The following is a 26,431-nucleotide window of genomic DNA, read 5'->3' as shown; positions in this document are numbered from 1 at the left end:
AGTTAAAAAAACAAAGGTTCGGCATTATGTATTTCATAGTGAAGCTGAAAAATAAAGAAGAAAAAGAAAACTGAAAAAAGAAAAAATGTAAAAAACTAAAAAATACTAAAAAGAAAAAACACTCAAAGAGAAATTACAGACCGGGACACAAATGACGACCGGGACAGAGGGAATATAAATAACGACCGGGACACTCAAGGAGAAATTACAGACTGGGATACCGGGACACAAATGACGACCGGGACACAGGCAATATAAATGACGACCAGGACACAGGTATTTAAGAATATCGTTCAAAGACAAATTTTTAATTGTAAGAAGACCGTTGAAAGAGAAATTTCTAATTGTAAAATGACTGAAGAACCTACAATGGCAACGGTACCACCATCGAAGTAGATAACCAGTGGGCTTACGGCCAACCTACCATCTTCAAAGATACCACGATAGGAAGACTCTACACCGTTCACCCCAATTAACATGAATGCTTCTTTCTACGCCTGCTTTTGGTGAATGTACCCGGTCCGACATCCTTTAAGTATTTGAGAACTGTAAACGGTACTATACATGACACTTACCGTAGTGCATGCCAAGCTCTGAATTTATTAGAGAATGACCAACACTGGGATAACTGCATCAATGACGCGTGCGAAACGTCAACCCCAAGTCAAATTCGTGCACTTGCTCTCCATCAGCTCCTACAGAGTTATGGGAAAAATATAAGTCAAAAATGTCCGAAGATATACTCCATCGAAAACAGTTAGAGACGTCAGATATGACTTTTGATTTTACATCAAAAATTTATAACTACACTTTGGTTATTATAGAAGATTTGTGCGTAAGTATGGCAAACAAACCTCTTCAGGATTTGGGAATGCCTTCACCTAACCGTATCGCTGCTGTTTCGACATGTGTAGAATTGGATCGTGAACAAAGTTACAGTACGAGTGATCTATTGTTGTATGTACAAAATAACATTTCCAAGTTAACGTCGGAACTAAAAGACATTTATGATACGATAGACTCAATTTCAGGACGTATACAACTACCTGCTGATTTCTGTAATTTAGTGACGTCCAAAAATGAATTGATTGAAAAAGTATTTCCGAATATTCTAAAAAATTATAAAAATAATAAATGGCTAAGTGAAAGAGCGATTCTCGCACCCAAAAATATAGACGTCCACGAAATCAACAATATTGTTTTGACCAAGATTCGAGACCAGGCAGTCCTTTGCAAGTCAGTCGACACAGTTTTGGAACCAAATGAAGCGGTTAATTATCCATCTGAATTTTTAAATTCCATAGATCTTTCAGGGTTTCCACCACACGTGCTACAACTAAAAATAGGCGTACCAATAATACTTTTAAGAAATATCAACCCACCAAAGCTTTGCAATGGCTCGCGACTTGCCGTAAGAAAAAAAATGGAAAACCTAATAGAGGCCACAATCTTGACAGGGCCTTTTGAGGGTGAGGCTGTTCTTATTCCTCGCATTCCCATGATTCCAACGGATCTGCCTTTTCAATTTAAAAGATTGCAATTCCCAATTCGATTAGCATTTGCAATCACCATTAACAAAGCTCAAGGTCAATCATTAGAAAAATGTGGTATAGATCTTAATACTGATTGTTTTTCCCATGGACAATTGTACGTTGTATGTTCGAGGGTCGGCAAACCTGACAATCTGTTTATATGCAGCGACAATTGGACAGCGAAGAATGTTGTATATTCGCAAGTTTTACGCATTTAATTTGTATTGTATCTATCTATCTATCTATCTATATAAAAACGAGTTGTGTGTATGCATGTTTGTTTGTTTGTATAAAGAGCGTTTGCATATGACGTCATTATTAGTGCATACGGCTTTCTATATGCACAGACGATGGGAAAGCCAAGAATGTTGTATATTCGCAATTTTTACGTAGTTTAACTCCTGCAGACGAAATGAATGCTTGCCAGAAAAATTCTAATTTATGGGCACACGTAAAAATATTAAAATTAACTACAAATATGCGTGTCCGATTGCAAAACGATGACTCTGGTCAAACATTTTCAGATCAATTGCTGGCAATTGAAAACGGAAAGCTCCCAGTAGTGGGAAAGCCAAAAATGTTGTATATTCGCAATTTTTACGTAGTTTGAAACACATATATAAATCTTTCTATATTCACAGGTGGGACACAGGGACACAACTACAATGGCGCGTAGCTAATATGGCGCGTAACGACTTATGCGCGCGGGGAGGCTTGGGGGGGCGCGAAGCGCCCCACCAACTAGGTGTTGGGGTGGCGCACCACCCCAACAGCTAGTATATATATATATATATATATATATATATATATATATATATATATATATATATATATATATATATATATATATATATATATATATATATATATATATATATATATATATATATATATATCTATATATCATATATATATATATATATATATATACTAGCTGTTGGGGTGGCGCTTCGCGCCACCCCAACACCTAGTTGGTGGGGGCGCTTCGCGCCCCCCCAAGCCCCCCCGCGCGCGTAAGTCGTTACGCGCCATAATAGTTACGCGCCATTGTAGTTGTGTCCCTATGTCCCACCTGTGAATATAGATAGATATATATATATATACTAGCTGTTGGGGTGGCGCTTCGCGCCACCCCAACACCTAGTTGGTGGGGGCGCTTCGCGCCCCCCCCAAGCCCCCCCGCGCGCGTAAGTCGTTACGCGCCATAATAGTTACGCGCCATTGTAGTTGTGTCCCTATGTCCCACCTGTGAATATAGATATATATATATATATATATGGTTTTAACTACGTAAAACTTGCGAATATACAACATTCTTTGCTGTCCCATTGTCTTTGCATATAAATAGATTGTCAGGTTATCCCCCTGTTTCCCCCGGTGTCCCCGTTGTAGTTGTGTCCCTGTGTCCCGGTCGTCATTTATATTCCCTGTGTCCCGGGTCCCGGTCATCATTTGTATCCCGGTGTCCCGGTCTGTATATACATTCGTTTTTTAGTTTTGTTTTTCTCCTTTATTTTTTTCCTTTTTTTTTCTTTTTTAGCTTATTTAGATTTTTAGATTTTTTAGTTTTTTTTATTAGTTTTTAGTTTTTATTTCTTTTTAGTTTTTTTGTCCCGGTCGTCATTTATATCCCCCTGTTTCCCCCGGTGTCCCCGTTGTAGTTGTGTCCCTGTGTCCCGGTCGTTATTTATATTCCCTGTGTCCCGGTCGTCATTTGTATCCCGGTGTACCGGTCTGTATATACATTCGTTTTTTAGTTTTGTTTTTCTCCTTTATTTTTTTCCTTTTTTTTTCTTTTTTAGTTTATTTAGATTTTTAGATTTTTTAGTTTTTTTATTAGTTTTTAGTTTTTTTTTCTTTTTAGTTTTTTTGTAGTTTTTACCTTCTTTTTAGTTTTGTTAATTTTTTTTTTTTTACTTGTGTCCTGGTCGTCATTTATACTCCCTGTGTCCCGGTGCTTTGTTGATTGCTAATCGAACATTCCTTTTGTCCTGGTCGCTTTCTCTTTGAGTGTCGTCATTTATTTTTTTCTTTTTTAGTTCTTTTAGTTTTTACCTTTTTTAGTTTTTTTTTAGTTTTTAGTTTTTTTAGTTTTTTACCTTTTTTTAGTTTTTTTAGTTTTTTAGCTTTTTTATTTTTTTTATTAGTTTTTAGTTTTTTTGTAGTTTTTGCCTTTTTTTTTAGTTTTTGTCCTGGTCGCTTTCTCTTTGAGTGTCGTCATTTATTAGTTTTTTCCTTTTTTTTTAGTTTTTTATTGGTTTTTACCTTTATTCTAGCTTATTTTTCAGTTTTTTCCTTTTTTTAGTTTTTTTTTATTTTTTATTTTTTTTAGTTTTTTACATTTTTTTAGTTTTTTTAGTTTTTTTAGTTTTTTAGCTTTTTTACTTTTCTTATTAGTTTTTAGTTTTTTTTTGTAGTTTTTGCCTTTTTTTAGTTTTTTCAGTTTTTTTTTTAGTTTTTTATTGGTTTTTACCTTTATAGTTTTTTTAGTTTTTTAGCTTTTTTATTTTTTTTATTAGTTTTTAGTTTTTTTTTGTAGTTTTTGCCTTTTTTTAGTTTTTTCAGTTTTGACGTCACCTAATCCAGTTTTTTCAGGTGACGTCACCTGACACATCCATCCACACATCCACAGACAGACAGACAACTTATTTTTTACATTCGTTTTTTAGTTTTGTTTTTCTCCTTTATTTTTTTCCTTTTTTTTTTCTTTTTTAGCTTATTTAGATTTTTAGATTTTTTAGTTTTTTTTATTAGTTTTTAGTTTTTATTTCTTTTTAGTTTTTTTGTCCCGGTCGTCATTTATATCCCCCTGTTTCCCCCGGTGTCCCCGTTGTAGTTGTGTCCCTGTGTCCCGGTCGTTATTTATATTCCCTGTGTCCCGGTCGTCATTTGTATCCCGGTGTACCGGTCTGTATATACATTCGTTTTTTAGTTTTGTTTTTCTCCTTTATTTTTTTCCTTTTTTTTTTTTTTAGTTTATTTAGATTTTTAGATTTTTTAGTTTTTTTATTAGTTTTTAGTTTTTTTTTCTTTTTAGTTTTTTTGTAGTTTTTACCTTCTTTTTAGTTTTGTTAATTTTTTTTTTTTACTTGTGTCCTGGTCGTCATTTATACTCCCTGTGTCCCGGTGCTTTGTTGATTGCTAATCGAACATTCCTTTTGTCCTGGTCGCTTTCTCTTTGAGTGTCGTCATTTATTTTTTTCTTTTTTAGTTCTTTTAGTTTTTACCTTTTTTAGTTTTTTTTTAGTTTTTAGTTTTTTTAGTTTTTTACCTTTTTTTAGTTTTTTTAGTTTTTTAGCTTTTTTATTTTTTTTATTAGTTTTTAGTTTTTTTGTAGTTTTTGCCTTTTTTTTTAGTTTTTGTCCTGGTCGCTTTCTCTTTGAGTGTCGTCATTTATTAGTTTTTTCCTTTTTTTTTTAGTTTTTTATTGGTTTTTACCTTTATTCTAGCTTATTTTTCAGTTTTTTCCTTTTTTTTAGTTTTTTTTATTTTTTATTTTTTTTAGTTTTTTACATTTTTTTAGTTTTTTTAGTTTTTTAGCTTTTTTACTTTTCTTATTAGTTTTTAGTTTTTTTTTTGTAGTTTTTGCCTTTTTTTAGTTTTTTCAGTTTTTTTTTTAGTTTTTTATTGGTTTTTACCTTTATAGTTTTTTTAGTTTTTTAGCTTTTTTATTTTTTTTATTAGTTTTTAGTTTTTTTTGTAGTTTTTGCCTTTTTTTAGTTTTTTCAGTTTTGACGTCACCTAATCCAGTTTTTTCAGGTGACGTCACCTGACACATCCATCCACACATCCACAGACAGACAGACAACTTATTTTTATATATATAGATATATATATATATATATATATATATATATATATATATATATATATATATATATATATATATATATATATATATATATATATATATATATGGTTTTAACTACGTAAAACTTGCGAATATACAACATTCTTTGCTGTCCCATTGTCTTTGCATATAAATAGATTGTCAGGTTTACCGACTCTTGAACATGCAACATATAATGGTCCTTGGGAAAACAATCTGTATTCAGATCTATACCTCATGATTCTAATGATTGCCCTTGAGCTTTGTTGATGGTGATTGCTAATCGACCATTCCCTGTCCCGGTGTCCCGGTCGTCATTTACATCCCCCTGTTTCCCCCGGTGTCCCCGTTGTAGTTGTGTCCCTGTGTCCCGGTCGTCATTTATATTCCCTGTGTCCCGGTCGTCATTTGTATCCCGGTGTCCCGGTCTGTATATACATTCGTTTTTTAGTTTTGTTTTTCTCCTTTATTTTTTTCCTTTTTTTTCTTTTTTAGCTCATTTAGATTTTTAGATTTTTTAGTTTTTTTTATTAGTTTTTAGTTTTTTTTTCTTTTTAGTTTTTTTGTCCCGGTCGTCATTTATATCCCCCTGTTTCCCCCGGTGTCCCCGTTGTAGTTGTGTCCCTGTGTCCCGGTCGTCATTTATATTCCCTGTGTCCCGGTCGTCATTTGTATCCCGGTGTACCGGTCTGTATATACATTCGTTTTTTAGTTTTGTTTTTCTCCTTTATTTTTTTCCTTTTTTTTTTCTTTTTTAGTTTATTTAGATTTTTAGATTTTTTATTTTTTTTATTAGTTTTTAGTTTTTTTCTTTTTAGTTTTTTTGTAGTTTTTACCTTCTTTTTAGTTTTGTTAATTTTTTTTTTTACTTATGTCCTGGTCGTCATTTATACTCCCTGTGTCCCGGTGCTTTGTTGATTGCTAATCGAACATTCCTTTTGTCCTGGTCGCTTTCTCTCTGAGTGTCGTCATTTATTTTTTTCTTTTTTAGTTCTTTTAGTTTTTACCTTTTTTAGTTTTTTTTAGTTTTTTAGATGAAAATTTTTTTTAGTTTTTTCCTTTTTTTCTTTTTATTTTTTTATTGGTTTTTACCTTTATGTTAGCTTATTTTTCAGTTTTTTCCTTTTTTTTAGTTTTTTCCTTTTTTTTAGTTTTTTTTATTTTTTATTTTTTTTTAGTTTTTTACCTTTTTTTAGTTTTTTTAGTTTTTTTAGTTTTTTTTAGTTTTTTAGCTTTTTTACTTTTTTATTAGTTTTTAGTTTTTTTGTAGTTTTTAACTTTTTTTAGTTTTTTCAGTTTTTTTTTTAGTTTTTTATTGGTTTTTACCTTTATTTTAGCTTATTTTTCAGTTTTTTCCTTTTTTTTAGTTTTTTTTAGTTTTTAGTTTTTTTAGTTTTTTACCTTTTTTTAGTTTTTTTAGTTTTTTTAGTTTTTTAGCTTTTTTATTTTTTTTATTAGTTTTTAGTTTTTTTTGTAGTTTTTGCCTTTTTTTTAGTTTTTTTAGTTTTTTAGCTTTTTTATTAGTTTTTAGTTTTTTTTGTTGTTTTTGCCTTTTTTTTAGTTTTTTTAGTTTTTTAGCTTTTTTATTTTTTTTATTAGTTTTTAGTTTTTTTTTGTAGTTTTTGCCTTTTTTTAGTTTTTTCAGTTTTGACGTCACCTGATCGAGTTTTTTCAGGTGACGTCACCTGATCCACGATCCACAGATCCACAGACAACTTATTTTTATATATATATAGATAGTTTTTTTTTTTTACTTATGTCCTGGTCGTCATTTATACTCCCTGTGTCCCGTTGCTTTGTTGATTGCTAATCGAACATTCCTTTTGTCCTGGTCGCTTTCTCTTTGAGTGTCGTCATTTATTTTTTTCTTTTTTAGTTCTTTTAGTTTTTACCTTTTTTAGTTTTTTTTAGTTTTTTAGATGAAAATTTTCTTTAGTTTTTTCCTTTTTTTCTTTTTAGTTTTTTATTGGTTTTTACCTTTATTTTAGCTTATTTTTCAGTTTTTTCCTTTTTTTTAGTTTTTTTTATTTTTTATTTTTTTTAGTTTTTTACCTTTTTTTAGTTTTTTTAGTTTTTTTAGTTTTTTAGCTTTTTTACTTTTTTTATTAGTTTTTAGTTTTTTTTTGTAGTTTTTGCCTTTTTTTAGTTTTTTCAGTTTTTTTTTTAGTTTTTTATTGGTTTTTACCTTTATTTTAGCTTATTTTTCAGTTTTTTCCTTTTTTTTTAGTTTTTTTTAGTTTTTAGTTTTTTTAGTTTTTTACCTTTTTTTAGTTTTTTTAGTTTTTTTAGTTTTTTAGCTTTTTTATTTTTTTTATTAGTTTTTAGTTTTTTTTGTAGTTTTTGCCTTTTTTTAGTTTTTTTAGTTTTTTAGCTTTTTTATTAGTTTTTAGTTTTTTTTGTAGTTTTTGCCTTTTTTTAGTTTTTTTAGTTTTTTAGCTTTTTTATTTTTTTTATTAGTTTTTAGTTTTTTTTGTAGTTTTTGCCTTTTTTTAGTTTTTTCAGTTTTGACGTCACCTGATCCAGTTTTTTCAGGTGACGTCACCTGATCCATCCACAGACAGACAGACAACTTATTTTTATATATATAGAAGATATATATATATATATATCTATATATCATATATATAGATAGATAGATATGACGACATAACGATAGATATATCATAACGAACATGACGACAACTAACTTCATTACGACATGACGACATGATGACATGACGTAACTCGAAAGTTGTGTGTCTGTTACGCTTATATATTTACTAGCTGTTGGGGTGGCGCTTCGCGCCACCCCAACACCTAGTTGGTGGGGCGCTTCGCGCCCACCCAAGCCCCCCCGCGCGCGTAAGTCGTTACGCGCCATATTAGTTACGCGCCATTGTAGTTGTGTCCCTGTGTCCCACCTGTGAATATAGATAGATTTATATATGTGTTTCAAACTACGTAAAAATTGCGAATATACAACATTCTTGGCTTTCCCATTGTCTGTCCATATACAAAGCCGTATGTACTAATAATGACGTCATATGCAAACGCTCTTTTTACAAACAAACAAACATGCATACACACAACTCGTTTTTATATAGATAGATAGATAGATAGATACAATACAAATTAACTACGTAAAACTTGTGAATATACAACAGTCTTCGCTGTCCCATTGTCTGTGCGTATAAATAGATTGTCAGGTTTACCGACCCTCAAAGATGCAACATACAATTGTACATTGGTAAAGCAATCTGTATTAAGATCTATACCGCATTTTTCTAGTGATTGCCCTTGAGCTTTGTTGATGGTGGTTGCAAATGCTAATCGAATTGGGAATTGCAATCTTTTAAATTGAAAAAGCAGATCCGTTGGAATCATGGGAATGCGAGGAATAAGAACAGCCTCACCCTCATAAGGCCCTGTCAAGATTGTGGCATCTATTAGGTTTTCCATTTTTTTTTTTTTACGGCAAGTCGCGTGCCATTGCAAAGCTTTGGTGGGTTGATATTTCTTAAAAGTATTATTGGTACGCCTATTTTTAGTCGTAGCAGGTGTGGTGGACACCCTGAAGGATCTATGGAATTTAAAAATTCAGATGGATAATTAACCGCTTCATTTGGTTCCGAAATACAAATTAACTGCGTAAAACTTGCGAATATACAACATTCTTCGCTGTCCAATTCTCGCTGCATATAAATAGATTGTCAGGTTTACCGACCCTCGAACATGCAACGTACAATTGTCCATGGGAAAAACAATCAGTATTAAGATCAATACCACATTTTTCTAATGATTGACCTTGAGCTTTGTTAATGGTGATTGCAAATGCTAATCGAATTGGGAATTGCAATCTTTTAAATTGAAAAGGCAGATCTGTTGGAATCATGGGAATGCGAGGAATAAGAACAGCCTCACCCTCAAAAGGCCCTGTCAGGATTGTGGCCTCTATTAGGTTTTCCATTGTTTTTTTTACGGCAAGTCGAGTGCCATTGCAAAGCTTTGGTGGGTTTATGTTACGTAACAATATTATTGGTACGCCTATTTTTAGTTGTAGCATGTGTGTGTGTGTGTGTGTGTTCCAAATATAAACAGGCATAGGCAGTGCAATAATGCTGCCTAAGTACAGAGCGATGTGGGCACAATGTTTTTTTTGTTTTTTTTAGACCAGGGCACTTTTTATCGAAGGGGTTGTCACAGAAACTTCAAAAAAGGCTTATTCGGCTGGAAATCCATCTTTCTGTGAATTTCAATATACTGTTTACACTATTTTGAACTAAATTACCATCTCAAAATTTTCATCAGATCCATTTGGGGAAAAGAAGACGTGGATGGGGTAAGTTGCCATTTTATCACTTTTTGACTCTTAAAATGGATAGTAGTACTTCTGATTTTCAATTGAATGAGCCTTATCTGAAGTTGACACCACCACCAATTCTAGAAAAACCTTTATTGTTAAAAATGGGCAACTAATATAACTTGTAGCCCTTGCCCCAAGGACTTTGGTGGAGGGGCTCATCCCCCAAGACATAATTACTGGACCTTTCACCTAAACGGAACAGATTGGCTATATAGATTTTGATTGGTTGTATTTGGGAAAATTACGTATGTGGGGCGGGGGGGGTGTAACTGCAAAGCTAACATGATTGCAAAGAAATGTTGATTCACTCCATCGTTGGCTCCCCCAGAAAACTATCAATCATCTCTTTGTATATCATCTCTTAATCATCTCTTGTACATCTCGATTGTTGCCGGGACTGTGTTGGTATTGCTGTTATTATTCCTATCATTATTGCCATCATCATTACTGTCATTATTGCTGTCTTTAATACTGCCGTTATTACTGAAATCAGAAATAGCTCTAAGATATACTAGAGAAACTAGGAACAATTACGTCGTACATGAGAACAACTAATACTGCTATGGATAAACCACAAAAGAATTTTTCAAAAATGAATTTTTAATAGATAAATAATAAATCAAGCATAAAAAAACGAAATTTACACAAATAATACCAGGAATACCGCTCCATCTACAAATGAAATAATGAATTGTATTTGTGCTTTACTTACATAAAATATATTTTAAACATTTTTTTTTTTATATAGAAAATCAACCGTCTAATCATTTGTTGTTTCGTCAATTCGTAATATCATTCTTTTAAATAAACTAATTGCTTCAAAATGAATAATCTTCATTTTAGATGTTTTATTTAGACGTCAATCCTTAAATTTTTAATATGAAATCACGAAGAAAAATTCATATAAAGTTTCGATAAACAGGCCATCTAGAGCAGAGCAAGATTTTACGGGTTGATTCTATAGATCAGGGCTTCTTAAACTATGGGTCGCGACCCCATTTGTGGTCACGTAGCAAAATTATGGGGTCGCGACTGGTAAAAATACAATTTAACAAAAAAATGTTTTTTTTAACTTGTAAAATTAATGTTATAAAGAAAAATAACAATCATCGTAGATAAACATATCATAAAATCTTCTGGTTCAGAAAGACTGTTTATACCAGCATTTCAATTCCGATCATTATAATATCTTGTATAAATTTACTATAAAACAGAAGATGTTATAGAAATTTAAAAAAAATGTAGATTTATTTTTGTCAATATCTTAAAACCGAAATCAGAAACCGAAAACCGAAACCGAAAACAGATGGTGCAACAGCGATGACGGGCAAAAATATTGGTTTTAAATCATTTTTTCAAGCTGTTCATTATGATCATATAACATTTACCACTGCCTTATCCACCGAGAGGCTCTTGTGGCAAAAAAATTAGCACCAGAATTGAACGATGTGCTTCAGAATGCTGTTAAGGTCATATATTTTATTAAGAGCCATGCCCTTAACAGTCGTTTATTTTCAAATATCTGTAAGGATACAGATTCCAACTACACAACTTTGTTCTTACATGCAGAAGTAAGATGTTTGTCAAGAGGTCAAAGTTTAAAAAGATTATTGTTATTAAAGGACGAGATCGAAATATTCTTAACTGAACGAAAATGTGAATTTGCTGCTTTTTTTTTAAAATGACTTGTGGCTATCCAAGCTGTGTTATTTGTCAGATATTTTGCGAAGTTAAACGATTTTAACTTGTCTCTTTAAGGTAAAAATTGCGATATATTTACTTCAAACGATAAAATTGAAAGTTTTATTAAAAAGATCAGCATTTGGAAGAGTAGGGTCGAAAAAAATTCGTTTGAAATATTTTCCAGTGTCGACAATTTTGTAATTGAGAAAATTCATTGTAAAAATTTTATTGCAAAAAATATTGTAGATCACTTAAAAGCGCTAGAAATACAGTTCTGGACATATTTCATATTAAATATTGATTTACAAAAAATAGTCTAGATTCAAAAGCCGTTTTGGATTTGCTTAAGTGAGATTGATCATCTGCTACTAAAAGCTCAAGAGTAATTTGCTAAGCTTTCGTGTGACTAAAACTTAAAACTACAAATCCAACAAAAGCCCTTGACTGAATTCTGGATCGGAACTAGAACTGAATTTCCCAAAATTGCCGATATGGTGTTAAATGTACTTCCGCCATTCAACACCATCTATTTATGTGAAGTTACTTTCTCAGCTTAAACACACAGTAAATCTCAATATCGTTCAGCGATAACAAATTTTGAAGAGGTCTTACATCTAGCAGGTTCAAACATTACGCCAAGATTTGATTTGTTATGCAACAAAAACAGGCACATCCATCTGATTAAATTTTTAACGTAAACTTTAATTTAATATTTACCACGCAACTACTTATATTTACCACGCAACTACTTGGATATATTCGAGAGAATTAAGACGGTCAGAATCCACTTTTGTTTTGAAACTATAATAAAAACATTTCTATAACATTTTGTGCAAATTTCAATTTTAGATTTTTATATGTGTCAAAACGAATTCTAAATTTATATATTTTTCATATGCATATGTATATTTTTACTTAATAAATATATCATCAACAAATATTAATTTATTTTTCTTTTATATTTGTTGGGGTCGTTAATAAACTTATTCCCGACCCCATTAATGGGGTCGGTAATCACAAAAGTTTAAGAAGCCCTGCTATAGATTGAGCTGCGCCAAATTTTTCACTGAAATACAAAACATAACAAAAAAAATATTAAGACACAACTTTAAAATATAAAATTTTTTGAACTTACTTTTTTAATTTTATGTTTTTTAATCTAAAAAAGAATTACACACTATATTGTAGCGAACTCAGAAGCCACTGCAGAACATAAAAAAGTAGGGCGGTGACGAATTAGGTCTACTTCTGACGCAGTGTTTTTTATATTTTCAGTAGTTAAAGTGATTTATATATTTTTAATTAAGTACTTTATGTGTTTTTTAAATGAACTTTTAATGTTGTTTGTTTTCATTTGTATTTTCTATAAGAGCTTGATATATTAGCGTGTACAATATAATACAACAACTTATGCTATTACTCTTTATGTATTGATATTTGCATTACATTCCCTATTAATGTTTCTATTGTTACGTCCAATATTTTTATCTTTTGTTCCTTTTTTTGTCAGTACTCTGTCGCTTTTTATTATAAAAGATTTTCAATTTACAAATAAATAGCTTATGAGCTTCTTGGTAGAGGCGGAATTTTACATACCTAATCTAGACATTATTATACATTTCAGAAAATAGTTTGTTATTCAGAAAAGTTTAATTGTTGTTCGCTAAATATCAATTCAATACCCTGAATATCTCAATTCTGATTTACTTGAACGAAGTTCAATTTACTGTGGTTAAAGTTTCTTATATTCCCTAACTTCTACCACAAGTCTTCTGCGTGTGTTATGTTCTTCCCAAACATGTCTCGTTCAAATTTAGTCAGAATATTAAGGCTTGCAGAACTTGGCTCAGCTGATGGTTTAAGTCCCCGTACATAATAAAAAACATCTTCAAGACAAGCCTGAAAGAAGATAAAAAAAATATAATGCATGTGATGAATTTATATATATATATATATATATATATATATATATATATATATATATATATATATATATATATATATATATATATATATATATATATATATATATATATATATATATATATATATATATATATATATATATATATATATATATAGGTAGAGGAAGTACACTTCTCAGAACCCTGTCAGTTCTTGGAAACCGGCAAGAAACCCAAAACAAACAGAAATTACATTAAATAGTCGAGTGAAACTCTAAATGAGCAAAAATTAACATAAGTAGGGCTCAAAACCCCTGTGCCTTCCAAAGACTAGAAAATTGGCCCGTGTGGGGGCATTGAGGATCGTAGGTTACCTCTACAAATCCCTGAATAGCAAGCAATTTACTGAAATTAGGGGGGGGGTCCTGGAACTGTACATGGAGCCTCTCTGAAGCTTGGCCCTTTTGAGGGCTCTGGGTTGGTGTGGGGCTAGGAGGATACCAAATTCCCTTTCAAAATCCCATTTTAAATTATTCATGGGGAAAAATGGCCGCTAGCATGGAACTCTTTGAGATTGGGAGCCCCCCTAAAGGGATGGTATGGGGGCCTCCAAATGTTTGCACAAAGGGGCAATGGGTTTGCAGTTTTGTAGCAAATACGGTACTTTTTGCCAGAAGAAACAGCATGGGAATTTTTGTTTGAGTTTAAACGGTAAATTTTAGTTTATAAGTTTTTTTAGTTTATACGGTTTTGTTTTGTCAGATGAAACGATATAGGAATTTTTGTTATTACGGTCAGTTTAGTTTATAAGTTTTTTGTTTATTGTAATACGGTTATTTTTATCAGAAGAAGTGCATTGGAAATTTTTATTTATCTGTATACAGTCAATTTTAGTTTATACATTTTTTTAGTTTAAAAGGTTATTTTTGTCAGAAAAATCGTCATGGGAATTTTGTTTCAAGTTTATATTCGGTTATTTCAAAAGATGGTATGTGAAATTGGTTTTCCAGTTGAGATTAATCAATTTATGCCTGTTCCCGAGAACTTTCCATGCTTGAACGACTGGTTCAGTCTTGTGTCTCAGTTATATTTTGGGAGAAGTCAAGCCCATTCTTGGTAGATTACAAAGGCTCTCGGATCAAAACTAGTCTTCCGTAAGCCTGGTAGTACGAAAACCCACGTGGGTGATAATGTATCCACGAGATGTCCGGGTAGTGTATACGTAAAACCCTGCACATAAGCAAAACCTTGCGTAGGCTCTGTCAAAACAAGTGACAGTGATCCTCAAAGCTAGGCCATCCACATAAGTAAATTTTAGACGTCATTGAAAAGGTCGGTTGAATTTCCATGTGTAAACATTAGACTAACGTCTTGAAAACCGTCTTGAAAAAAAAAATTCTTGAAAAACGTCTTCAAAAACGTCTTGAAGAATAAAAATCTTGAAAAAATGTCTCGAAGAATAAAAATCTTGACCAAAAAGTAATATCTCGTAGAAAATAGTTTTCCGTGAAGGGAGGGAATTTTTCATGGAACTTGAGCCAGATTTACAGGAGTTATTTGAAAAGCAATCAGAAAAAAAAATTTAAGTGAAAGCAAGCTGTAAAATTAAAAATAACAGAAATGTTGTCATGTATAAGGGGGCTGCTCCCACTCCTCGGAGAACGGCTCCTAGAACATCCTGAAATACAAGAATCATTTAACTAGAATTGCCGTTTTAAAAGTGTTAAAGGCTTCAAAGAGCAAGATATTGAAAAGGGGGGCAACCTCTTCATATACGGAATGGTTTCTATGAGTTTTAACGTTGTTCCTTACTTTCAGTTACAAAAGAACATTTTTAATGAAATACTGAAAAAGATTCAGTTTTATTAATTTTTGAGGATGTCATCTTTAGTATTGGATAAACGCTAAGGTTTCTTACTGTTTTAAAAAGTAGAGGTAAGAGAAAGGGTCAAAATTTATCGTAAAGAGCGAGGCGTTGAGGAGGAAAAGCCCCTTTCATATACGGAATAATTTCTGTTCGTTTTAAGTTTTATTGTCGCTCCTTACTTACCGTTACGAAAACTTGTTTTTTTTTTTACTTAATTTTTAACCTTAACGCAGTCTGGATTTGAGCATAAATCTAACTAGTCAAAAGCAAATAGTACTGATACCACAACAGAAAGAAAAATATAAAGAACCAGAAATAGAAAAAAGCAAAAGTTAGAAAAGACAGTTTCTAACAGTCCGAAGTTCGAATTAGCTAGTAATATAGAGCTAGTGCATATAAAGGGCGCGTTTAGATACATGAACCTATAAGGATATTAACCTGAATAAAGTTAAATTTAATGTTTAATCATAACTTTCTTTTACTCCTTTAGAGCCAAGTTTGTAGTGTATAATTTTTTATTTTTAATCACAGTTTAATTTTATTTCTTTAAAGCCATATTTCTAGAGTTAATTTTAATATTTAATCACAGTTTTCTTCTACTCCTTTAAAACACTTTTTTTATTATGTTTACAACACAGTTTTTGTTAATCTGCAACTTTTGAATTGAATGTTAATGCCAAGTGGTGCACATATTTTTTCCTAGTAAAATCATACTGTTAGAAATAAATAGTCCCTTCTTAAGCAGAAGTCCATTAATTAATGCTGTTTTCTGGTGACGAAAAAATATATATTCTGTAATATATATATATATATATATATATATATATATATATATATATATATATATATATATATATATATATATATATATATATATATATGTATATATAGATATATATATTGCAGGGTTTATATATATACGCTTTTTTAATAATCAACGCTTAATTCCTGTACTTACTTTTGAAATTTCTTTTCGCGGACTGTTTTTTTCACAGCCAACGTTTATGCATTTTGAAACAATTTTTGACGCATTTTGAAACAATTATCTGTAACTGGAGCTCCATGAGCATTTCAGCTTTAACCTGGGCCAGAATGTCTACCACTAATGAAAAAGAAACCGGTCTTAAAAAACAGTTCGTGGTAACGTACTGTAGTAAGGAGCGACCCGGCTCAATAGTAACCAAAACTCTAAAAAACGGAATTTTGATACCAATAGTTACATCAAAAGAATCGCATTTTAATGCTGATTTCAAATATATAAGTTTCATCAAGTTTAGTCCTACTTATCAGAAGTTGTGAGGTCTAAAACTGCTAATTTGGTGAATCCTTAACTTCAGTAAGAAAAAACTTGTTCCTTAACTAGAGTTTGGTATGCTTAGATGTCATTTAATGTTAATTCAACTTGATAAGCCTGATAAAATTTGCCCTATTTTAGAAAATAGGGGGAACGCCCCCTAAAAGTCATAGAGTCTTAACGAAAATCACACCATCAGATTCACCGTATCAGAGAACCCTACCGTACAAGTTCCAAGCTCCTATCTACAAAAATGTGGAATTTTGTATTTTCTGCCAGAAAACAAATCACGGATGCGTGTTTATTTGTGTTTTTTTTTCTTTTCCCAGGGATGATCGTATCGACCCAGTGGTCCTAGAATTTTGTGAGAGGGCTCATTCGAACGGAAATGAGAAGTTCTAGTGCCCTTTTTAAGTGACCAAAAATTGGAGGGCACCTAGGCCCCCTCCCAAGATAAGTTTCTTTCACTTTTTAATCTTTCATTTACTAGGCATGAATCCTGCGAACATTAAAATCGGTGATTTATTCCTAGCCAAATTTGCGGGCTATCCCCTCTGGCCAATTCGAATCCTAGAGGTAATGACGACGAATACCGGAGACTGCAAATTTGCTGTTTTTTGCTACGGCAAAAAAAGGGGCTGTTCCCTCTTCAACGCCCTGCTCTTTGCAATAAAGTTTGACTCTTTCTCTCAACTCTAATTTTTAAAACAGTAAAAACTTTAGCGTAAAGAGCAGGGCATTGAAGAGGGAACAGCCCCTTTCATATACGGGATAATTTCTGTTCGTTTTAAGTTTTAATGCTGCTCCTTACTTTCAGTTAAAAAACTTGTTTTTTTATATTCAATGCCTAGGAAGTCGCAAGCAACATTGGCGAGAAATTTTTACTAGTTTAAGACCATATTTGGCCTAGATTCAATAAGACTAATTAAGTGAAAAGCAAAGCATTTATTACAAGCCATAGTACGGGCTTTAATTTAACGTTTTTTTCAAAAATATGCTGTTTTCATGTTTAACTTAATGTTACTTAAAATGTACCGTTTTAGTATTAAATTTAGTTTTACATGAAAATATATTTTATCGTTTGATTTGACGATAACTGAAAATTTATTATTGTCAAATCGTTTCAAAAGTCATAATTGTTGATATTTATGTCGTTTATTTTTGTCAAAGTAATTCAGTAGCTTACATTAACTATATTATAGTAGCAATAAATCAGACTTCAATCTTATTTAGTGGAGCATTTCTTATCCTTCTTAACGCCATTTCCTTTGGATCATCAGATTATGACAAAGCAGCCAAGATATATAATGAGCAAAAGTATGTTCTCCTTGGATGGCATAAATTATCAAAAAAGCAGTTTATCGTCGGTGCACAGACATGCATTGAGGCGACAAGGCAACCTGAGAAAGATCCATGAATAGATTCCCAGAGTTAAAATCACTGGAGAACAATGAGAGGATCTTATTTGTATTTTTGCCCAAAAACAGGCCCCTTTCAAGAATGAACATAATGACATAATGACTTCAGTTGAGAAGCATGGTTCAAAGTGTCTATATTTGTCCAATCAATTATCTTTTAGAGTGAAACAAGATTTTAACTTCAGTCCGGATTGGTGTTTATTCTTCATACTATTATTCCAGGGGATATTATTTCAGGGATATTTCAGGGACCCAGAAAAACTGAGTCAGGGTCTCTCAGATCTTTATCTGATATCTCTGTATCCCAATCGTTTTCGAAGATCCTGTAGTTTTGGCCATGAGTAATTTTAGGTTATGCCAAGGGACAATTCGTGTTTCAAGTAAGACGTTCATTTATTTTCATTGCTTGAGGTTGAAAGGTTAGTTTAACCAGTCCCCTTTGACGTCTGACATTGTCATAGTCAGAATACCATTCTTTGCTTTCCCAAAATTAATTTTATGAGAACAAGAAAACTCTTGTTAATTTTGCTGCAAATTCCTGATTAAGATTAACCAAAACCTGTAAGATTATTATCCCTTTTGGGGTTTTCATCATGTTAATTCATTGGGGGGTTTTAATTCACTCTGACTAGGCCAGAAAATTGTTTGATTAGATGGGCACGGTTATTTTCTGCTAACCTTGTGGAATTCAATTTTTCAAAACCTCAAATATTATGCTTGTGCCCATTTAATCCAGATCATTCTTACTCTGCAGTGGAGACATGTTGGATATTGAAAGATCAGGAGAAAAGCTGTGGAAGCAATTAATTCTTACCATTGAAAAATAATTTATCCGTAAATTGAATTGGATTGGGAGCTATAAAACACTGTGTCGGCCCATCGCGTTACTAAGATCCCCTTACGTTTTTGTACATATACTTCTGAAGCTCAGTACCCTACTAGGCATGATATTGAATTGCGAATTGAAAATGGAATTCATTGGTAATAAAAGTGGATTATTTTGCATCAACTGTGTTGGACTGTATATCCTGAACCCTGGTTTGATTAGGAATTGAGTACTGAAAATGATCACCACAAAGGTATCTACCAAAGAAATTTCTAGAGTCAATATTGTTGGTCCAGGAAGCGGCACCTTAGGCCAGACAGTGGTGCACTTTCTCCCCAACAGGTATTAAAGTCGTCGTACCGAAACTAGTAATAATATCAGTGCATAGAGAATTCGGGGTACATATACAATACCCCAATGCTTTATTAAGCTCTAAGAGAAGCCAGTACTGGCACATTTGGGACTTTGCCACATACGCATCCACCAACAAGACATTACAACGAAAGCAATTTAATTTAGAAGCTGTGTCAAGAGTGACTGAACCTCGTTTTCTAAAAAGGTAGGATCAGAAAAGGGTCCTCAAATGAAAAAGATCAAGTTTTGTTTCAGCTTTATAGCCTAATCCTAGAGAAATCCTGAAACTATAAATTAAGTACCACTCCCTTTCACTTAGGTCAAATAATTTACACGCACAAAAAAGGACAACTAGTAAACTAGTTCTTACTACCTATTATGTTTTATTTCGATCTGACACCTGCCTCTCATATCTGATGGCAAGAATTTAGGAGTATATACTTGCCTGGCCCATAAAGAGATTGAAACAGATTCGTATTTCCGATCATACAAGATCGATCTTGTAAAGTCCGATCATACACTAATATTTCTCAAAGTCAAATTTCGCTGGTATTTGATAAGGGTGTGTAAAAATAAAACGTTTTGCAATACTAATTAGTTTCATTTTAGAACTTAATTTAAAATTATGTACTAGAATACCTGACGTGTTTTGACACCATTAGATACGCCATTATAAGTGCGGCACTTCGATTTACTCCTTGATCTCCCAGTACCAAAACCTGACCGTCTTGTTTTCTTGCCTTAGAAATGAAAGCCACGGCTCCCTAAGTAAGAACACCATAAAAGGACATTATAATCTTTATTAGATTATGCAGTTCTGTGTGGGGCAAACCAAAAAGCAATATTGTAAGTCCTTTTTTTTATCGTTGTACAAACACTCGAAACTGAAAAATGCTTTAAAAGGCAGTCTTGTTTACTTACCATCGGAATGTGAGACATGACTTTATCAAGGATAGAAGACACATTACAACCGTTATCAAATTTTGGAATTTGTATTATTTTGAGGCAAATCACTAGACGTCACCTCCTCACCTTCACAACGTAATCTTAATTAATCTTAAATAATTTAATAATTAAATAATTAATCTTAAGTCTGATTTCAATTGATTCTCGAACTACTTGCTTTATGCCATTATATCGTTGCTAATAATGGCGGATTCTTCAAAAGTATTTTGTGGCTAGAAATTTCAAAGACATGGCTACTTAAACCAAAATCAAAAGAAACAGAAGTAATATTAGAATTCAGTGCTTTGGTGATATCATTCTGGTTTAAGAAGCCATGTCTTTGAAAATCCTAGCCACAAAATACTTTTTAAAGAATCCACCATTATTAGCAATGATCTAGTCATAAAGCAAATAGTTCGAGAAGCAATTGAAATAAGACTTCACATTAATAATAATATTTCCTTAAATAGGGATTTAGGAGAATATTCACTGAATACTCTATACACAAATTTAATTAAAATGACCTTATGAAATATTATAAAAAACCAATAGATATTAACACAGAACCTGTCACAAATAGACCTATGACATCAGCAGCGAAAAAAGGCTAGGCTGGCATTAAAAACGTGTTTTTAAATCGTTTTCTTTCATTTCAATGAATTGCCGCGTTTCATAACAATTTATTTTTCAGTCCTGGTTGAACTTCGCTGAGGTAAGGATGCTGGGACTTTTTTGAAAAAATGTTCATTTTAGTTTTATTGATTTTATCCTCTTGTAACATGTTTTTTCTTATTTGTAGAGGACGGCGCTTGGACATAGGGCCGAAATATTCATTCTAATTTGTTTACCACTGTCTTGAGAAATTCCCTATTGTTCTTCTTGTTTTTGGTGTTTATGATGGAAAGTCAGTGCGGTCTTCGTCGTTATTTAAGTAGAGCTGACAACCCCCATGTGTCCTCAAGACCAGAGTATAATTTGAACTCTTCCGAAAACAAATTTATTTTAAATAAATTCACTTTTTACTTCAATAAATCAAAAATCATTAAGACTTTAAGAAGTAAATATCCGTATGTGTGTATTAAACTGTCAATGCACATTCTTTAATTTTACACTTGGATGATTATTTGACTTCATTTCTGCTCAGTAGGTTTAGTTTATAGTAATTGTACGCTTGGAAGATTATTTGACTTTATTTCTGCTTAGTTTTGGCTTAGTTGGGCTCTTTACTTTTCTTTAAAAAACTTTTTGTGTGGAAAAGCTTTTTAAATTATTTTCTGTTCGTTTCTTATTAACATTGTCTTTTTTATGGAAAAGCAAAATACTATTTTAGATCGTTTTGGCATTTCTTTTTATATGAATCCCTAGTTTTAAGTTAGAGTAATCTTTCTAGCAATTTTTAATAACATACACCCTTTTGAAAATCTAGACACAGCTAGTATTTTTTAAATTAGTTTCATACCTCCCAAATTTGATCTGAAAAATGAAACTTAATACTATTCTTCAAAAATTCTATCCATACACTTTGATAACCTGGATACAATCACCTTGTTTTGATTTGTTTAAATTGTAAGAGCTGAAGTAGTAATTGTAGCGGTCCTGAAAGGTAATTAAATAAAAAAAAACAATTTTTTTTAACTGAAAGTAAGGAGTGACATTAAAACTTAAAACGAACAGAAATTACTTCGTATATGAAAGAGGCTGCTTCCTCATCAACGCCCCGCTCTTTACGCTAAAGTTTGACTCTGTCTCTCAATTCTTCTTTTTAAAACAATAAAAAAACTTTAGCGTAAAGAGCGGGGCGTTGATGAGGAAGCAGCCTCTTTCATATACGAAGTAATTTCTGTTCGTTTTAAGTTTTAATGTCGCTCCTTACTTTCAGTTAAAAAAACTTGTTTTTTTTATTTAATTTCTGAACGTTTTTGAATCAATGCATGTTTTGATTTTGGCTCTCCGCAGAGGAATAATTAAAACGAAATTTGCATTGTTTTTTTTTTGGCTAAATGGCTTTCTCATAATTTTGATCGAATGATTTTGAGAGAAAAAGAGCGGGGGAGGAAGCCTAGTTGTCCTCCGATTTTTTGGTAAGTTAAAAAGGCAACTAGAACTTTTAATTTTTTACGAATATTTTTATTAGTAAAAGATTTACGTAACTTATAAATTAGCTTACGTAAAGAACTTTTGTATTCTCATATTTTTATTACATATATGAGGGGGTTCGCCCCCTTGTCAGATCCTCGCTCTTTACACTAAAGCTTAAATTTTGTCCCAATTCATTAAGAATGACCCCAGAATCACAAAAGCCGTAGAATAAATAGTTGAAATTACTAAAAATACTTTAACGTAAAGAGCGAGGTATTAGGAGGAGGTGAGCCCCTCAAATGGGTAATAATTTCTGTTTGTTTTAAGTTTTAATGCTGTTCCTTACTTCCAGCTGAAAGAACTTTTTCATATTTATTTTTTCAATGTGTTTTTAAATAATGCTAGTAAATCCTGCGCTCCCTTCATGGAGATTTTCTCCCCCCATGACAAATTATCGATGGAAAGCTCCCCCAGCATATCCCCCTCTTCTCAACCCCTCCCCCAGCCAAAAAAATCCTCCTGAAAACGCCTGTACACTTCCCAATATCCATTACTATATGTAAGCATTGTTCAAAGTTTGTAACTTGTTGCCCCTCCCATGGGGACTGTGGGGGAGTAAGTCGTCCCCAAAGACATAGTTATAAGGTTTTTCGACTACGCTGAATAACATGGTTATCTCAGAATTTTGATCCGTTGACTTTGGTAAAATAATTAGCGTGGTAGGGGGCCTAGGTGCCCTCCAATTTTTTTGGTCACTTAAAAAGGGCACTAGAACTTTTCATTTCTGTTAGAATGAGCCCTCTTGCAACATTCTAGGACAACTGGGTCGATACGATCACCCCTGGGAAAAAAAAAAAAAAAAAAAAAAAAAAAAAACAAATAAACACGCATCCGTGATCTGCCTTCTGGCAAAAAATACAAAATTCCACATTTTTGTAGATAGGAGCTTGAAACTTCTACAGTAGGGTTCTCTGATACAATGAATCTGATGGTGTGATGTTCGTTAAGATCCTACGACTTCTGGGGGGCGTTTCCCCCTATTTTCTAAAATAACGCAAATTTTCTCAGACTCGTAACTTTTGATAGGTAAGACTAAACTTGATGAAACTTATATATTTAAAATCAGCATTTAAATGCGATTCTTTTGATGTAGGTATTGGTATCAAAATTCCCTTTTTTAGAGTTTTGGTTACTATTGAGCCGGGTCGCTCCTTACTACAGTTCGTTACCACGAACTGTTTGAAACTCAAGTAAAAGTCGCCTGACTTTTGCCTGAATGACTTTTGAATGACTTTTACCTGAAAGGTAAAAGTCATTCTTTAGATATTACTGAGAATATCTTATTGACAACCAGCATACAACAGGTTTTTTTTTTTAATTTAGTTTTAAGGAAAAATCGTTGTAAAAACACTCGAAACTGAAAAATGCTTTAAAAGGCAGTCTTGTTTACTTACCATCAGAACGCGAGACATGACTTTATCAAGGATAGAAGACACATTAGAACCGCTATCAAATTTTGGAACTTGTATTATTTTGAGGCAAATCACTAGACGTTACCTCCTCACCTTCACAACGTAATCTTAATTAATCTTAAATAATTTGATAATTCAATAATTGATCTTAAGTCTGATTTCAATTGCTTCTCGAACTACTTGCTTTATGCCTAGATTATTGCTAATAATGGCGGATTCTTCAAAAAATATTTTGTGGCTAGGATTTTCAAAGACATGGCTGCTTAAACCAGAATTAAATAAAAAAACAAGTGTTTATAACTGAAAGTAAGGAGTGACATTAAAACGAACAGCAATTATTCTGTTTGCGAAAGGGACTGTCCCCTCCTCAACGCCCCACTCTTTACGATAAAGTTTAACTCTTTCTCATAACTCTTTTAAAAGAGTAATAAACTTTAGCGTAAAGAGTGGGGCGTTGAGGAGGGGACAACCCCTTTCATATACGGAATAATTTCTGTTCATTTTAAGTTTCAATGTTGGTCCTTACTTTCAGTTTTAAAAAAACTTGCTGTTTTTTTTTAATTTGGCCAAAGAATAACCATGGATGAAGACAACAACAAGTAAAACAACAAGAAATTTACCTAATACAGTGTAATTTGTTCAAACTTGCTCTATATCTAAGAGCCACCCTACTCGTATAAACGTAGAATAAAGTAGTTCATATAAATTAGTTTGCCTCATAAATGACGCAAACTACTCATATAAACGAAATAAAACTTACAATTAAAAGGAACCTTTAAAACTACAATTTAAAAATCAAAACATCCCCAAGTTTGTTGTTTTTGTGATGGAAAGTTATTTAAAGATCGGGATGTTTGCTGTTTGCTTGTTTGTTTGGTCTTTTAAAGTGTATTACATAAAAAACTAGTTTTTCTAACTGAAAGTAAGGAGCAAAGTTAAAACTTAAAACGAACAGAAATTACTCCGTATATGAAAGGGGTTGTCCCTTCCGCAATCCCTCGCTCTTTACGCTAAAGTTTAACTCTTTGCCACAATTCTACTTTTTAAAACAATTAAAAGCTTTAGCGTAAAGAGCGAGGGATTGCGGAGGGGACAACCCATTTCATATACGGAGTAATTTCTCTTCGTTTTAAGTTTTAATGTCGCTCCTTACTTTCAGCTAGAAAAACTAGTTTTTTTATGTAATTTCTGAACGTTTTTGAATTAATTCATGTTTGATTTTGGCTCTCCACACATAAATTATTAAATTGAAATTCGCATAATAATTCCTTTTTTGGCTAAATGGCTTTCTCTTAGTTTTGATCAGACGATTTTGAGATATAAGGGATGGGGAAGGAGGCCTAGTTGCCATGCAATTTTTTGGTTACATAAAAAGGCAACTATAAATTTTAATTTTTAACGAAAGTTTTTATTAGTACAAAATATACGTAACTTAAGAATCAACTTACGTAACAAACTTTTATATTCTTTAATTTTTATTATATATACGAGGGGGTTTGTACCCTCGTTAATACCTCGTTCTTTACACTAAATCGTAAGTTTTGTCCCAATTCTTTAAGAACGACCCCTGAATCAGAAAGGCCGTTGAATAAATAGTTGAAATTACTAAAAATACTATAGCATAAAAAACGAGGTATTTATCTCCTCTTAAATACCTCGCTCTTTATGCTAAAGTATTTTTAGAACCCCTCATATGCGTAATAATCTCTGTTCGTTTGAGGTTTCAATGCTACTCTTTTCTTTCAATTGAAAAAACTTTTTCATGTTTATTTTTTCATTGTTTTTTATAGTAATTTAGAAAATCCTGCGCCCTTTTCATTGAATTTCTGTTCCCCCTTGACATGTTTTTCCAAGGAAAGAGTCTCCCACATAGCCCCCTCCCCTCAACCCCACCCCCAAAACCAAAAAAATCCCCTGAAAACGACTGTACACTTCCCAATAGCCATTTATCGTGTAAACAATTTATTGTGTAATTTATTATGTGTAAACACTGGTCGAAGTTTGTAACTTACAGCCCCTCCCCCAGAGACTGTGGGGGAGTAAGTCATTCCCAAAGACATAGTTATTATGGTTTTTGACTATGCGGGACAAAATGGCTATCTAAAAATTTTGATTTGTTGACTTTGGAGAAAAAATGAGCGTGGGAGGGGGCCTAGGTACCCTCCAATTTTTTGGTCACTCAAAAAGGGCACTAGAAATTTTCATTTCCGTTAGAATGAGCCCTCTTGATAAATTCTAGGACCACTTGGTCGATACGATGAAACCTGGGGAAAAGAAAAAAAAAACAAAAAAAAAACAAACAAATAAACACGCACCCGTGATTTGTCTTCTGGCAAAAAATACAAAATCCCACATTTTTGTAGATAGGAGCCTGAAAATTTTGCTATAGGGTTCTCTGATACGCCAAATGCGATGGTGTGATTTTCGTTCAGATTCTGCGACTTTTAGGGGGATGTTTTCCCCTATTTTTTGAAATAAGGCAAAAATTTTTCAGGCTCGTAACTTTTGATGACAAAGACTAAATTTGATATAACGTATATATTTAAAATCAGCATGAAAATGCGATTCTTTTGATGTATATTTTAGCAGCAAAATTCCGTTTTTTAGAGTTTCGTTTACTACTGAGCCGGGTCGCTCCTTACTACAGTTCGTTACCACGAACTGTTTGACAAGAAACACGTTTTTACTTTTGAAAGTATAGAGCATCATTAAAACTTATAATGAAAAGAAATTATTCTAAACATGAAAAGGTTTGCCTTGTTTTCAATCCTATTCTGCTTACGCTAAAGTTTGACTTCTTATCAAGATTCTATATGGGCAACTGCTAAAGCACAAGGGCCTCTACATTGGAATAAGAAGCTTTTCTAAAGGAATAAAAGACTTTGG

At 32.4% G+C, this 26,431-nt stretch overlaps 1 long non-coding RNA gene across 1 annotated transcript; it reads right to left on the bottom strand.

The window, feature by feature from the left end:
- Positions 1-13,017: 13,017 nt before the first annotated feature.
- Positions 13,018-19,938, bottom strand: LOC136033817 (uncharacterized). Its single transcript, XR_010619025.1, has 2 exons — positions 19,694-19,938; positions 13,018-13,285 (listed from the first exon to the last, which is right to left on the bottom strand). It is a non-coding gene; the product is annotated as an uncharacterized LOC136033817 (long non-coding RNA).
- Positions 19,939-26,431: the final 6,493 nt, after the last annotated feature.

This window comes from Artemia franciscana, chromosome 12 (assembly GCF_032884065.1).
Source record: "Artemia franciscana chromosome 12, ASM3288406v1, whole genome shotgun sequence".
Classification (NCBI taxonomy): Eukaryota; Metazoa; Arthropoda; class Branchiopoda; order Anostraca; family Artemiidae; genus Artemia; species Artemia franciscana.
Note: the sequence above shows the minus strand (reverse complement) of the source record. Positions and strands in the feature narration are given on the sequence as shown.